Source organism: Pinus tabuliformis, chromosome J (assembly GCF_031772625.1).
Source record: "Pinus tabuliformis cultivar Carrire ecotype Pingquan chromosome J, CPIR1, whole genome shotgun sequence".
NCBI lineage: Eukaryota > Viridiplantae > Streptophyta > Pinopsida > Pinales > Pinaceae > Pinus > Pinus tabuliformis.
This window is the reverse complement of record NC_142295.1, coordinates 1,387,464,100-1,387,479,077: the sequence shown is the minus strand read 5'-3', so window position 1 is coordinate 1,387,479,077 and position 14,978 is coordinate 1,387,464,100.

Below are 14,978 nucleotides of genomic sequence, written 5' to 3'. Positions count from 1 at the left end.
GTCTTGGGAATGCATTTGGTTTTCTATGTTTTTCAACAGTTTGAAGAGGATTCATGTTCCTCATGCCCTCTTTAACCCCTCAGTAGTCTAAATCTACCATCTTAACCAATTTCTAGTACATAAATCCTTTGTATACCTCACCCCACAGAACATAACAGTTTGAAGAGGATTCATGCTCCTCATGCCCTCTTTAACCCCTCAGTAGTCTAAATCTACCATCTTAACCAATTTCTAGTACATAAATCCTTTGTATAACTCACCCCACAGAACATGTCTGTATCCCTGATTTGATTTCCCGGACCCAACTTGCCTATTGCATTTGATCCAGCAACCAAACATCAAAAATCACCAAAATTATTTGAGCTACTATACCTAGCCTAAAATCTATATTCAATTCAGTAATCTCAAGTCATAATTGCAGTCATCTTTACTGAGATTGACAAGGAGAGAGCCCTCTCCCAATCTGGTAGGGCTAGCTACCAGGTTAAGGGTGTTTTGTAGTTATCCTTGGGTTGCCTCCCTTCAGCCTGAGGTGGATCCATGCTCTAACACATCTAACACTAAGTATAAATAAACTCAAGCACTTCAATGTTCAGACATCTAGTGAGTTTTCATGCCTGGAAATGAATGGCCAACGTTGCCACTTGCTCTCTAATCTGAGGTTTTATGATAACATTGCACCATTGACAAGTGGCAAATCAATTTGTAAGGGGACAACGATCTAAAATTTCACATGTATCCATACACCTTAGAGTTATCGAAGGTTGTCATTTATCTTCATATGCAAACGACATGTTTTCTGCTCCAAATTGCAGCGAAAGCCTCCAAATCCAAATCAGGAGAAGAATATGAAATGGGTGGTTCAAAGGACTAAGAATGAATTCCCACATAGACACATATAACGAGAGATCAAAACAGTTACCCCAAAGTATTGCCTGAGTTATTGCCCGGCAGTCATAGCCTATCTTAGTTGACCCTGATTACCTTGTTATGATTCCTTGAGACCCATTGCCTGGTTGTTACCGATTACCTTCTTGTTACTGGTTCCCTCCAAATCCAAATAAGGAGAAGGATATCTCAATTAAAGCTCGAAAAAGAGAGAACCCAGATCTGATATAATAAATACACGTGAAAAATCTAGTTGAATTGATAGCGCAACAAGAATTGAATAGCATAGAAGGGTATGGAATCTGCTGCAAAATCATAAAGATTATGAGTAGAGAAAGAGCGATGGGACTCCCAAACCACAAGGGAGAATAGTGGGCGGGAAAATAAATTTTAATAGGTCCATTTATATTTTAGAGGAGCCACCAAATTAGATTTTTATAGGTAGTAAAATCTTATAGAGCAATTGCTATGGTCGCTTAGGTTTTCATTAAGTTTATTTTTATTTGAGCAAAAGGTGGTCATGTCACATAGAAGTGATATATAATGATGTTGAAGATAAGTAATAATGTAAGCCTTTAATAGGTAGTAAAATATTATAGAGCAATTTCTATGGTCACTTAGGTTTTCATTAAGTTTATTTTTATTTGAGCAAAAGGAGGTCATGTCACATAGAAGAGATATCTAATGATGTTGAAGATAAGTAATAATGTTAGCCTAATTAAGAGGTATCGATAAAAACTATATGATGTCTTTTTAATAAATGTAAGTATGTTCATATAAGGAGGGAAAATGAACGAGATTTACACATGAGGGAAATATCTATTAATTTTTAAGGAAGTGAAAGATATTCTCAAATTTGTAAATATGCTATTAATAAACTTAAATAAGTAGCTTATTATTTTTTAGGAAGTTCACTTGGAGCTTAATAATACTTTATTAAAATTTAGCCATAATTTAGAATGCCTTCACATGTGTTGTTAAGAGAGACATGGGATAAATTTTGACTAAAGGAAATAAGGGGTACAATAAGATCAATATATAGAACCTACTCAAATCACGAAAAATATACCCAAACTATCAAGATGACACATTTCTATGAGCAAAATTATGAAACACCATGGAACAACTTAGATTAAAACTTATAGCCAAAGCATTAAGAGTTGGAACAGAGTGTTTAAGTGAACACAATAAAAATAGTACACGTTGGACATAATATCATATACATATGGATCATACATATCCAACTAAATGTGGTAGCTAAAGGAAGCTCTTCCTACACCTAATGTCCTAGATGGCTAAGGCAAGGAGTGATCAAACCAAAGATACATACATTAATTACATATAGATTTGTATACCTTAGATGGAAAATGACCAATGTGACAGGAATCGTAGGGGTTGGGATGATAATCTATTAATTTTAGTTAACAATGGTATGTTGTATGCTTAACACAATTACTTCAATGTTCCTTAAGCAGCCCAATAGCAATTTCAATTTAGATTTCCAGTAGTAATCACATTAACCATTAATCATATTGATAGTAGAAGTAGATAGAACATAAAACAATATGCAGAAGACAAGAGGACACTAGATTTGGTGAATGCCAAGGAAAAACCCCAATATTTGGAAAACCTTTTGATCAATTCTTCTTATTATTATATCAAAATTTCAACAAAGAGAGAGAGAGTACAAAATTCAAATTGACTTGCCCAATTCAAAGTCAAAATAGTCTTGTCAATTTATGTAGTCAAACTTCAATCATAACCAGAAAGTCAACATTGGTCAAATCAGCAATCAATCATCTTCAGTCAAAACTCAACCTAATCAGGAGGTCAAATTCATCCTAAAATAGCTCGATCAAACTCGGTGAAAGGAGCGAGAAAAACTGTTATAATTTTTTACGGTCAAACTATAGTCAGCAATGGTCAAACTACCCATATTCCCTCATTTTTTGTACCCAAAAATGTGGCGTAAAGAGATAGGAAAAGGAATTTGTTGATGCTTCAATCCAATTGGAGAACAACCTCACAATGTAAAAGGAATTTAAACATGACGTAACTTTAATAGTGCCCCACATTCACCCCCTGGCTCACCACTCATGGTTAATTTAAGGTTATTTCAAGCATGGATAATATCATTTTATTTTATCTTATGTATATTATTCTACATTGACACAATTGAGTTTAGCGGTTACGGACTTAAGATTTAGGGGATTTAGGTGTTAGTGGTTAAGGGGTTAGCAGTTAAGGTGTTTAGGCGGTGAAGAGTTAGGGGTTAAGGGCCACAGGTTAAGAGGATAAGGAGTTATGACTTAGAAGTTGGTTCATGGATTATAGGTTAGGGGTTAGTGTCTTAAGATTTAATGAAACAAGGGGTTTATGGGTTATGAGTTGTGAGTGTAGGGGTTAAGGGATTATGGATTGGGGGTTAAGGGGATAGGGAATTTAGTGGTTATGGGTTAAGGGCTTGTGGTTTGTGATAATTGGACTCCTAATCTCCTTATCACCACTATTGGGGGTTCTCCTATCAATTTATTTTGCTACCTTCCCTCTAGGTCCCCTAGACCCTATTAAATTAAGTCCTAAGGGAATAGGACAATCCATGTCACTTAAAAGGCTCTCCATTTCATAATATACATCTCAAATATGGAGAAGGAGACCTCAACCAGGTCAACATATTTTCAATAGACCTCCCATATTAATGTGTTTGAGCAAGCAAGTTGGAGAATCTTCACTTGTTAGTGTATAGCAAGCAGTTAAAAAAATCAAAAACTCAACTTACTCAGTTTCCAATTCTTCAACAACCTAAGCAGGTAAAATTACTAATCAATTACATATCTTAAGCTATATTTCACACTTTATGTGCCTCTTTAGACACCGTGTGTGTGAGATGGAGTGAGTGTGTAAGAATGCACCAAAAAATTTGTTTAGATTTCATATCTCAACCTTTCTAGCAATTTCTTGAGCAAAATAAAATTCCCATCAAAAGATGGTTTCCCATCTGGAATTTCACAGTAGCATCCTTATGTCTATTATGTGGCCATTTAAATGTTGTGTGCTTGCTTTGGTTGGTGAATTTCTGTGTGTAAATTGTATAGTAGAATGCAATTTGTGGGTTACAAACATAAACCCATTTGCTTTTCCAAATCATCCAACTGATATTCAAATGCCAATGCCACATTCCTAATCTTATTTTGTTTCAACACAACACTAAAATTCATTTGTTGGCTTCTTTATTGGATTGTTGCCAAGGAATATATGCATGTGCATTGTGTTGGTGTCAGTGAGTAATTACAGTGCTATTATTACAAGTTCCTTGACAAGCAAATTTGTGTATATCCATGTGAGATGGTAACAGCCACCATTTTTCCCTTTTAAAGGATCCTTATTTATGTTTCATATCACTGTAGCAGTGACAAGGAAGTTGCCTTATTTGCAACAAGCAGAATTGCTCACTGATGATACATTGACAAAGATTTTTCACCTCAAAGATGTCCTCTTGTAGGCATGGCAAGTTATAAAAATAGTCATCTAGCAGGAAAGGATCACAAGGATCCTTGATGAGAAGGTTCTTCAATATATGTAAGAATCTTGGAAAGTGTATATTCCACTAGAAGTTTATGGATGCAATCTAGAATATTATGGAAGCAAGCATCAAAGAAGTTTACTAGTTTAGTTGCAGCATGAAGGAATAATTGAAGTATTTTATCATATTGAGAAAGGAGCCTCATCATAGACATTTTCTTCAAAGAAAGAGGCAGTGTGGAGTGAATGCATGCTAGCGAGTGTGACGGCCAAGTGCCAGGGAAACACAAGGGATCACTCATTTCAAATGTATGGAAATGAAGTTTCAGTGAGTTCCAGGAGTGCTAAGGAGGGAGTGTGAAGTATTCTAGTCAGTGCCAAGGCATAACAAGGGAGAACTAAGTCAAAATGCCTGGAAATGAACTAATAAGATTGTGTGCCAAGGAGTGACAGTCAATTCTAGTTGTCCCAAGGACGAAGTGTGTTAGGAGAAGTTTAGAATAGGACTTGTAGGAGGCAAGCTTATGGTTGTGATAAGGCGTGTACAAAGTAGTTTCAGACAAAGGGAGAATTTGGGTTGGGCACAACATTGTTTTGTCAATGACTTGGTTGGGTTCCCAAGTCACAAAAAAAGTAAGGCTATCTATGAGGTCATGAAAACTCGGGAGTGTAAAGGTGTTACAGGGAATGTCAAGAAGTACTAAAACATGATAGACAGTTCCAAGGCATTTTTAGGCATTTTAGGAAGTGTGCTAAGGAGGGAGTGACAAGGTATGTTAAGTAGTGCCAAGGCATGCTACAATGCTAGGGAAGCATGCCAAGATGTACCAAGTTTCGAGGTGTGCCAATGTGTTCTAAGGAGTGCTAGTGAGTGCTAGGGAAACAAAAGGAAGCACTAGGTCAAAATGCATGGAAATGAATGAATAAGTGTGCGTGACAGGAAGTGCAGTGAGTTCCAGATGTGTTAAGGAGGGAGTGACATGGTATGATAGACAATGTTAAGGCATGCTAGAGTGTGAGGGAAGCATCCAAACGAGATGTGTCAGGTGCCAGGGTGTGCCAATGCATGCTAGGAAGTGCTACAGAGTGCCATGGAAACACAAGGGACCACTAGGTAAAAATAATACATAGAAATGATTGAATAAGATTTTGTGACAGGAAGTATTAGTGAGTTCCAAGTGTGTTGAGGGAGTGACAAGATATTCTTTGCAGTGCTAAGGCATGTTAGAGGCCAGGCAAACAATATGCTAAGATGTGCCAAGTCCTAGGGACGTGTACCAATGCATGCCAAGGAGTGTTAGGGAGTGCAGTGCTAGTTTAAAATGCAAGGAAATGAATGAATAAGAGTATGTGACAAGGAGTGTCAGTGAGTTATAGGTGTGTTAAGGAGTGAGTGAAAAGTTATGCTAGGTAGTGCCAAGGAATGCTTGAGTGCAAGGGTGACATGCCAAGATGTGCCAAGTGTCAGGGAATGTTAGGGAGTGCCATGGAAACACAAGGGAGAACTAACTCAAAATGCATGGAAATGAACGAATAAGAATGTGTGATAGGGAGTGTCAGTGAGTTTTAGGTATGCTAAGGAGGGAGTGTCAAGGTTATATGCTAGGAAGTGCCAACGCAAGCTAGATTTCCAGGGCATGTCAAGGAGTGCTAAGGAGTGCTATGGAGTGCCAAAGCATACCAGGGAATGTAGAAGGAGCTAACACGTGCCACATAGTGCCAAGGTATTGTTAGATGTGCCAGGTTCTATGGCATGTCAAGATGTAAACTATGTTGCTCAATTTTTTTATGGCCACGGTTGGATGTGAGCCCTGACATGTCAAGATGTAAACTATGTTGTTCAATTTTTTTATGGCCACGGTTGGATGTGAGCCCTGACATGGTAAATTTTAGCTTGTTAAGTTGGATAAGTTGAAATTATACATGAGTAGCCTAAGATGAGTTGTATTCAGTTCTCAGGTGAATAAGGCATAGTCTAATTGTAGTAACTCTAACTTGGTCAAGTTGTTGTAGTCGAGGTAAAACTTGTTTGGGTTCCGAAGTCCCAAAAAAAGTAATGGTAGTTGTGAGGGCATTATAGATAAGGAGTGCCAGGGCGTGCCAATGAATGAAAGGGCATGCTAACACATGTAGAAAATTTCCAATGCATGTTGAGGAATTTTAAGGAGTGTTAGGGCATCACAAGGGAGAACTAGGTCAAAATACATGGAAATGAACAAATAAGTGTGTGTGCCAAGGAGTGTCAATGAATTCCAGGTGTATCAAGGACAAAGTGTTTTAGGATAAGGTCAAAATAGGAATTGTAGGAGGCAAGCATATGATTACAATTATAAGGGGTTGGTCAAACCAATTTCAGACAAAGGGAGACTTTGGGTTGGGCACAACACTGTTTTGCCAATGACTTGGTTGGGTTCCCAAGTCGCAAAAATATTAAAGCTATCTATGAGGGAATGAAAATTATGGAGTGCCAAGGTGTGCCTGGATTCTAGTCAAAGTAGATATTAAAGATATTTTATTCAAGGCCATTGAATTGGTTTACGAGGAAAAAGTGTAGACCCATAACATTGATTATTGGAAAATCTCATTTCATTATTTCAATTGTTACAAAGTTGGACATGTCCAGACCTAGTGGTTAGAGTTGAAGGTGCTTTTCTCCGACAAGTAAAGTGTGTGTACTCTCTTTCTTTTTCCCAAGGGTTTTCACTGTCTCGGTTGTTAGACAGTGGGTCTTGTCAATAATTAATTACGTCCCACCACAGTTTCGAATGGAAATTGATATTGTTAATTGTGAGCCCAATCATGTCCACAGGAGGCATTCAAATTCTAGTATGAATTTATAGGTGACACTTCATTGTCTTAACAAATCCTCTCCAACCAAATCATGAGGTGTTTCCAAGATGGATGGTGTTCCAAGGTAGACATTTAATTTGAGCATGAGTTGTCCAATCTTGTTTTCATTTTAAGAAAAAATAGTAGTGCAAAAGAGCTAAGCTCTCATTCTAGCTTTGAGGTAGTAAATATCCCTAAGTCTCATCCAAACTCCCTTTCATTTAAGCTTTTTAAGCCTCTCTTGGTCCCCCATGGTTCTAGAGCTTTGTCTAAGCCAAAGATCTATGCTAAAGTGAAACAAGATAACTTTTCAATGATCATTGATAAGGATATCAGATTCGAGGATATCCCAAACTTGTTAGAAACTACTTTGGTAGGAATATTTTATGGTAAGACAGTGCAAAATGAATCTCTCACAGCATGGGTTTTGGAAAATTGGATGTCAACCCTGGGTCATATGTCAGATTTCCATGGATTTATTCGTGGTTGGATAGGCTTTCAATTTTGGCTGAGGGTGGGCTATAATAAGATGAAGGAGACAGAATGGGTTTCGGGGCCATCGAGCCTAGTCCTAGAAACATGGTTGGTGGATTTTTATCTCGCTCACAAACATATATTGATGCAACAACTTTGGGCTATATTGTCAGCCCTCCCCTTGTCTTCTAGACAGAGGAGGCCATTCACACTATTGGCAAGAAGCTTGGTAGATTTATTTTAGTGGACCCTAATTGGTATGTTTTGATTAATAGGCATTAGGTTTGGATTCTAGTCAAAGTAGATATCAAAGAGTGTATATTCAAGGCCATTGAATTAGTTTACAAGGAAAAAGTCTAGACCCATAAGATTGATTATTGGAAAATCTCATTTCATTGTTTCAATCATTACAAAGGCGAACATGTTCAAACCCAATGGGTAGAGTTGAAGGCTCACATTTTGAGGAAAAAGAGAATTTGGAAGCAAGTTAGAAGCAAGTTTGAACCAAAAACTACATTTTCAAATAATCAAAAAGTTCATGTCAGGTTGGAACCTATCCTTAAGGTTTAGCGAGAAGTTCAAGTAAACATTACGCCTCCTTCTGCTAAGATTAATTCCCCTTCATATTCCCCGTAACATGGATACTACAGATGGAGCAATATTTCGATCTCCATAATGTGAAAAACACACAAAAGGTACGCATTGTAACTTTATATTTGGAACCAAATCAGTTTGTATGGTATCGATGGCTTTGCTCTCGTAAACAATTTGTCACTTGGGAAATTTTTGCAAAAGAAATGATAGCACATTATGAGGATACAAAAAGCAACACCTTTTTTAGCCAATTTATAAATCTCAAACAAAAGGGTTCAATGATGGAGTACATTAAGGACTTCCAAAAATTGAATATAAGGGTAAAATATATTCCACTAGAGGAGCATATGATTGATGTGTTCAAAGGGACTTTAAATGATAACATCCAACATGAGGTTCACCTTTGGGCACCTGATTCATTGGAGAAGGCATTCAGGTTGGCAAGAAAAACGAAAAGAAAAATTACGGCAACAAGGAATCCTACCACTCACAACTATAAAGATGGAAGTTTTCTTTCTCCTAACCTTTCACCACCTACAAGGTTGACATTGCAACAATTGGAAGAAAAAAGAGAAAAAGGGATCTGTTACAATTGTGATAGAAAATACACTAAAGGTCATAGGTGTGCTGACAAGAAATTAATTTACATAGATGAGGAAGAGGAACAAGAAATGGAACAAGAAAAGTCAAAAGAAGAGGATATTAACCAGGAACCAATCCCAGAGAAAGAAGAAATGAATCTAACCATATCTTGTAATGCATTGACTGGAATTACCACTCCTCAATCTCTCAAGATAGAAGGGAATATCAAGAAGAAAATGGTAATAGTGTTGATTGATTCGAGTAGTGCCCATAATTTTATTCATTGTAAGATAGCCAAGGAATTGAATTTCTTCCTATATCCAACACTAGAGTGTCAGGTAATGGTTGGAAATGGAGGAACCAAAAATTTCTCTGGAAAGTGCCATAATATCAAGCTATCCATGGGAGAATATGTCTTGAATAGTCCAATGCTTTCCATTCCAATGGGTGGTGCAAATGTTGTACTAGGAGTCCAATGGCTACAATCTTCGGGTACGATAACTTTTAATTTTCAAGAACTTTTCTTCGAGTTTTTTTGGGAATGAAAGGAAGTTGAATTAAGGGGTATCAAATGAAAACCATGAAAGATAATCAGCTCTAACAGCATGACAAAGCTTCTAAAGAAAGAACAACGGGGTGTAATTGCACAATTATGTTCAATAGAGGTTCCCACATCAAAATCATCTATTTCTCCACATCTCCAAAATGTTTTGGACAATCATTCTAAGCTATTTGAGACTCCCAAAGGCCTCCCACCTAATTGTGATCATGATCATGCTATTCATTTGATTCCAGGAAGTGTTCCTCCAAACATCAAGCCTTATAGATATCCATATGGCCAAAAGAGTAAAATTGAACGTATGGTTGCAGAAATGCTAGAGGGTTGTATAATTCAACCTTGTCAAAGTTATTTCTCTACTCCAGTGGTATTGGTACACAATAAGGAAAGATCATGGTGCATTTGTCCGGATTATAGGGAGCTCAACAAGCTTACTATTAAAGATAAATTTCCCATTCCTGTCATTGATGAATTATTGGATGAATTACATGGAGAAATTTACTTCACCAAGTTGGATCTTCATTCACGATATCCTCAAATTAGAATGAAGACTAAAGACATTCCAAAAAAAACATTTAGAACTCATGAGGGTCATTATGAATTTTTGGTAATGTCGTTTTGTTTTACCAATGCACCTTCTACATTTCAAGGTTTGATGAATTCTATTTTCAAACCCTTCCTTAGAAAATTTGTGTTAGTATTTTTTGATGATATACTAATCTAAAACAAGTCTTGGAAGGATCATGTTCAACATGTTGACAGGGTGCTCAAAATATTGGAGGAGAAACAATTATATGAAAAAAGCACCAAATGTTTCTTTGGAGTACAAGAGGTGGAATATTTAGGTACTCAGTTAGCTCGTAGCTCATCTTATCATTCTCAATCTTATGGGAAAACTGAGATAGTGAACAAATGTTTGGAAGGATATCTTCGTTGCTTTGTATCTGATAAACAGACATAATGGGTCAAGTGGTTGCCTCTAGCTCAATGGTGGTATAACACTCCCTTCCATACTGCAGTAAAAATGACCCCATTTATGGCGCTTTATGGATATCATCCACCGTCCATCACATCATCTTTAAAAGAAAATTCTAAGGTTCAAGTCGTGGAAGATCACATCGAGCATCAACAACAAGTCCTCAAATTGTTAAAGGATAACCACACTTTAACGCAGAATAGAATGAAACAACAGGCAGATCAACATCACAACAAAAGAAGTTTTGATGTAGGTGACTAGATATTTCTACGACTACAACCATACAAATAAATTTCCCTCAATAAAGCTAAGAAGGATAATAAATTATCAACAATGTATTATGGTTCGTACAAGGTGTTACAAAAGATTGGTACTATGGCATACAAATTGGAGCTTCCTGCATCTTCCCGAGTGCACCCAAATTTCCATGTTTCATGCTTAAAGAAGGTTATAGGTGAGAAGATCCCAATTCAAACGATATTTCCAGAACTTGACGAGGAAGGAAAGATCATATTAGAACCGGAAGGTATTGTCATGTGTATCATCCAAGAATTATTCATTTGTGTAATGTAAAGGAGGTTGCCCCCTTGAAGAGGCTGATTTTTAAGTCGTTGATCTATCTTTTTTATCTTTTTGTGAGTTGGTTTCATAACAGAATGTTGACAAAAAAACCATTTATAAACTAGAGCAGAATAATCTAGTTTGAAGTCCTAAACTTTAGAGTCCATTTTTTTATAATTTATAGGCCAAAGTATTGAGTTCCATGTAAACACAATTGAAGGAAGTGATCAAATCTACCTTCACACTTTTTCTTGTTTCTAAATAATGTGTTTTATTCATAGCGCATAAACATGTAAATATATTTGTAAAAAATTGAAATAAACCTATTTACAAAACTAATAAATTTCATGTCAACCAAGTACTCCAATAGACTTTAAGTTCTTAATATTTGACTTTGACACATGACAAGTACTAGGTGCAAGCACATGAAGACAATGTTTTTTGTACAACACACTACATAATAAAACAATATGGTACAAATTAGAAAAGAGCCTAAATACTTTTATTCACTAGACCAAATGAATTTTTCATAATGAATTTAGTGTGTCTAAAAATGATGCATTGTTGAAACATGAATATATATATATATATATATATATATATTATGTTAAATGTTATAGTTATATTATGTTATGCCCAATACATGTTACATTAGGTTATATGTGTGTGTGTGTGTGTGTGTGTGTGTGTGTGTGTGTTATGTCAAATAACTTTATGTTATGATAAATAGTAATATATGTATGATTGTTAAATTATATATCTAGTTATATAATTATATTATAAACTATATCTAGTTAATATTATGGTTTGTTTTGTTTTATATATAGACTAGATGTTAAATAACAAGTTATATTATGTTAAATTTCTATAAACTAGAGAGAGATGGCTATGTGATATTATAATATTTATAATAGTTAAATGTATATAGTTATATTGATATTTATATAGTTATATAGTTATGAACTATAGTTATATATATATATATATATATATATATATATATATATATATATATATATATAACTAACTTTATATGTTATGTTAAATAATTATAGAATTCTGTTATTGCGTCGAAAGGGATCTAGTATAGGGGAGATATGTAGATGTATGATTTTTAAAAATTTATATGTCGGCTCAATTAAATCATAATAGAAGATTAAAAGTAATATCGAGCCCAATATGGAGAGATGTTGTAGTGTCTTTAAAAAGTTAAAAGTAATAAAATTCAATTTTTTATAAGTTAAGATCGATTTTATTTACAATATGATAATATTTTTAACCATGGATGCTAACTTTACCAAAGATATTATGAACTCGTAAATAGGCTTTATTACAATACCATTGGCCAATATTGTGGCTTCAATACAACATGCCCAAAAACAGTCTGTCATTTTACAATCAAAATGTTTTATAAATATTTAATTTAATTTAATTTAATTTTATAACATTTTTTAATTAAATCTAAAAGGAAAAAATATATATATAATTACTTTTAAGCTATATCTAAACCCCTTATCACATTAAAATATATAAGATATATATAGTAGCTATTAATTAAGATCAATATATAAGATATATATAGTAGCTATTAGTTAAGATCCATTTTACCATATAAGTTAAAATAATAATTTTGTAGCTATATTTAAAATTCATTAATGAGTACATAAAAGCTTAATACTTACAATATAACAAGATTTTTAACTATGGATATGCACCCCCACTTTATGATAGATATTATTAAGTTGTGAACGTGTTTTGCTACAGTATCATTGCTTATCAATATTACATGCCTTTTCATAATTAAATTAAAAATATATATATTAATTAAAATCTTTTGACTCAATAAAATTAGATAAAAATAGAAATTAAATTATTAATTATTAATAATTAAACTAACTTAGATCTATCTTAACTCTGATCTATCAAGCTCCTAGAACTAGAGTTAAGATGGATCTAAACTGGTAATACATTCTTTAATAACCAAAAACCATTACAATTGGAATATTACTACTGAGACCTAGTCAAGAAGGCTTTATGTTAGCAAGTAATATTTTAATTGGAAGATTACTACTGACACCTAGTCAAGAGGGCTTTATGTTAGCAAGTAATATTTCAATTGGAATTTTACTATTGACACCTAGTCAAGAGGGCTTTATGTTAGCAAGTAACATGGATAGTTATAAAATGGTAGATACAAGAGGGATTTATGTTAACAAGTAACGTGGATAATTGTAAAAAGTGTTGTCTACATAGGCCACAATTTCATATTTTTTTTCAAAAAAATGGTTGGATCTATCAAACTCCAAGAGAGATCAAATCTCTCGAGGTGCAAACCTCTTTTTTGAGTGAAAAATTTGTGAAAATGTTTGCACCTCGAGAGATTTGATCAGTTTATAGAACGAGAGCTAAGATGAATCTAAGCTCGTAATACACTCTTCAATAACCCAAAACAAATTGGAAAAAAAACAATCTAAGATCCACATGCACAACTTTTGGCTATGAGTACCCTTAATCATTACAATTAAAATATTTTTAGGCCGTAAGGCGTTCCCTCTGGAATCAACACCCCCAGCTGCTACCGTGGACGATTATGGACCATCGATTATCTATGTTAGACGATAGAAGCATCTTCTACCGTCAGATTAACCAGCAACTATACATACCTCCACGTGGTTACTAACTCCGGCGAAGATCGATACAGTTACATGGACGCTCCTTCTGCTCTGTATCCTGCAGAGCCCGTGGCCACCATTCCTTATTTCCACGTCGCTTACACATGCCATGACCTCCCCTGGGCGGTAATGACACCGAAACCGGTACCTCGTGAATCAGCCATATGGGGTCCCAGGCAGTGCTCGCTCCTTCTGAATTCAGGTTCTTGCAACCCCTGGAAAGGCGGGTAGAGAAGCTTCACGGCGATGGCAGTGCAGGAAATAGTAACATGGAGGACGGCCTTCTCAGCTCCCCACCTTGTGCCATGCAGCGCCAGGTGAGCGTTGCAGCCGGGGGAAGTCTTGATCAAGTCTGGAGAGACATTCACAAAGAAGATTTATCTTACCGGGAAATATGCGTGACCAGGAGATCGAAAATCTGTAAGCATCCATCCCCATATCCACTATTAGCCCGATGTCTTCCTGCACAACGTATTCAAATATGATTATTACCCTACAGACATTCCTTCTTACAGCAGGGTTTTATTGGGAGGTTGGAAATTTGACCCTGTAACGATGATAGTGGTCGACTGCAATGTCTGCATTGCTGGAATCCAGTATACTCCCTGTAAAAGCAATGGTGTTCACATGATTTTAAATGGTTTATACTATTTGCACAAAAAAAGGGATTAAGATCACAGCTTGCTCTTGGAAACCAATACCAATTTATGAGAATAGGTATCCCATACACTGGGTCCTCTCCCATCTTCTTCTACTGCACCCTCGTACTGCAAACTGGCACATCAGCATAAATGGCTTAGCATCAGAATATTCATACAAGGCGAAAAGGTAGAGTTCCAATGAAAATTTTGAACCTGGAATGCTGAGGAGGCCGTGCCAAATACAAATCCAGGGGGGAAATTCTTTCTGCTAAAATCTACTGCCGACTTTGGATTACATTTGGATTCCGATCTGTGCAGTATATTGCACAGAAGAACACTCACAACAACAAAGAAAAGAGAAGCAGCGCTCATCTTTGACATCTGCAAAATTCCAAGATGGTACAGCTGATATTCTCAATTTAATCAAGATACATGTAAAGGTTTAAGTCTATTTAACCTGAATTTAACTCCATTGTAAATTTTGAAAATATTTTGAAATTTAGAAGTATTCCAACTGAATTATTTGAATTTTGAGAAATATCATTATAACCTAATTTGAATTTATAATATATTTTTTTTTTATTTAAATGGTAAATTTCTAAAATATCCCTGAATTCTAACCTGCAGATATGAGATAGACCAATAAATCTACACTTTGATGTATTTAACTATCGTCCATG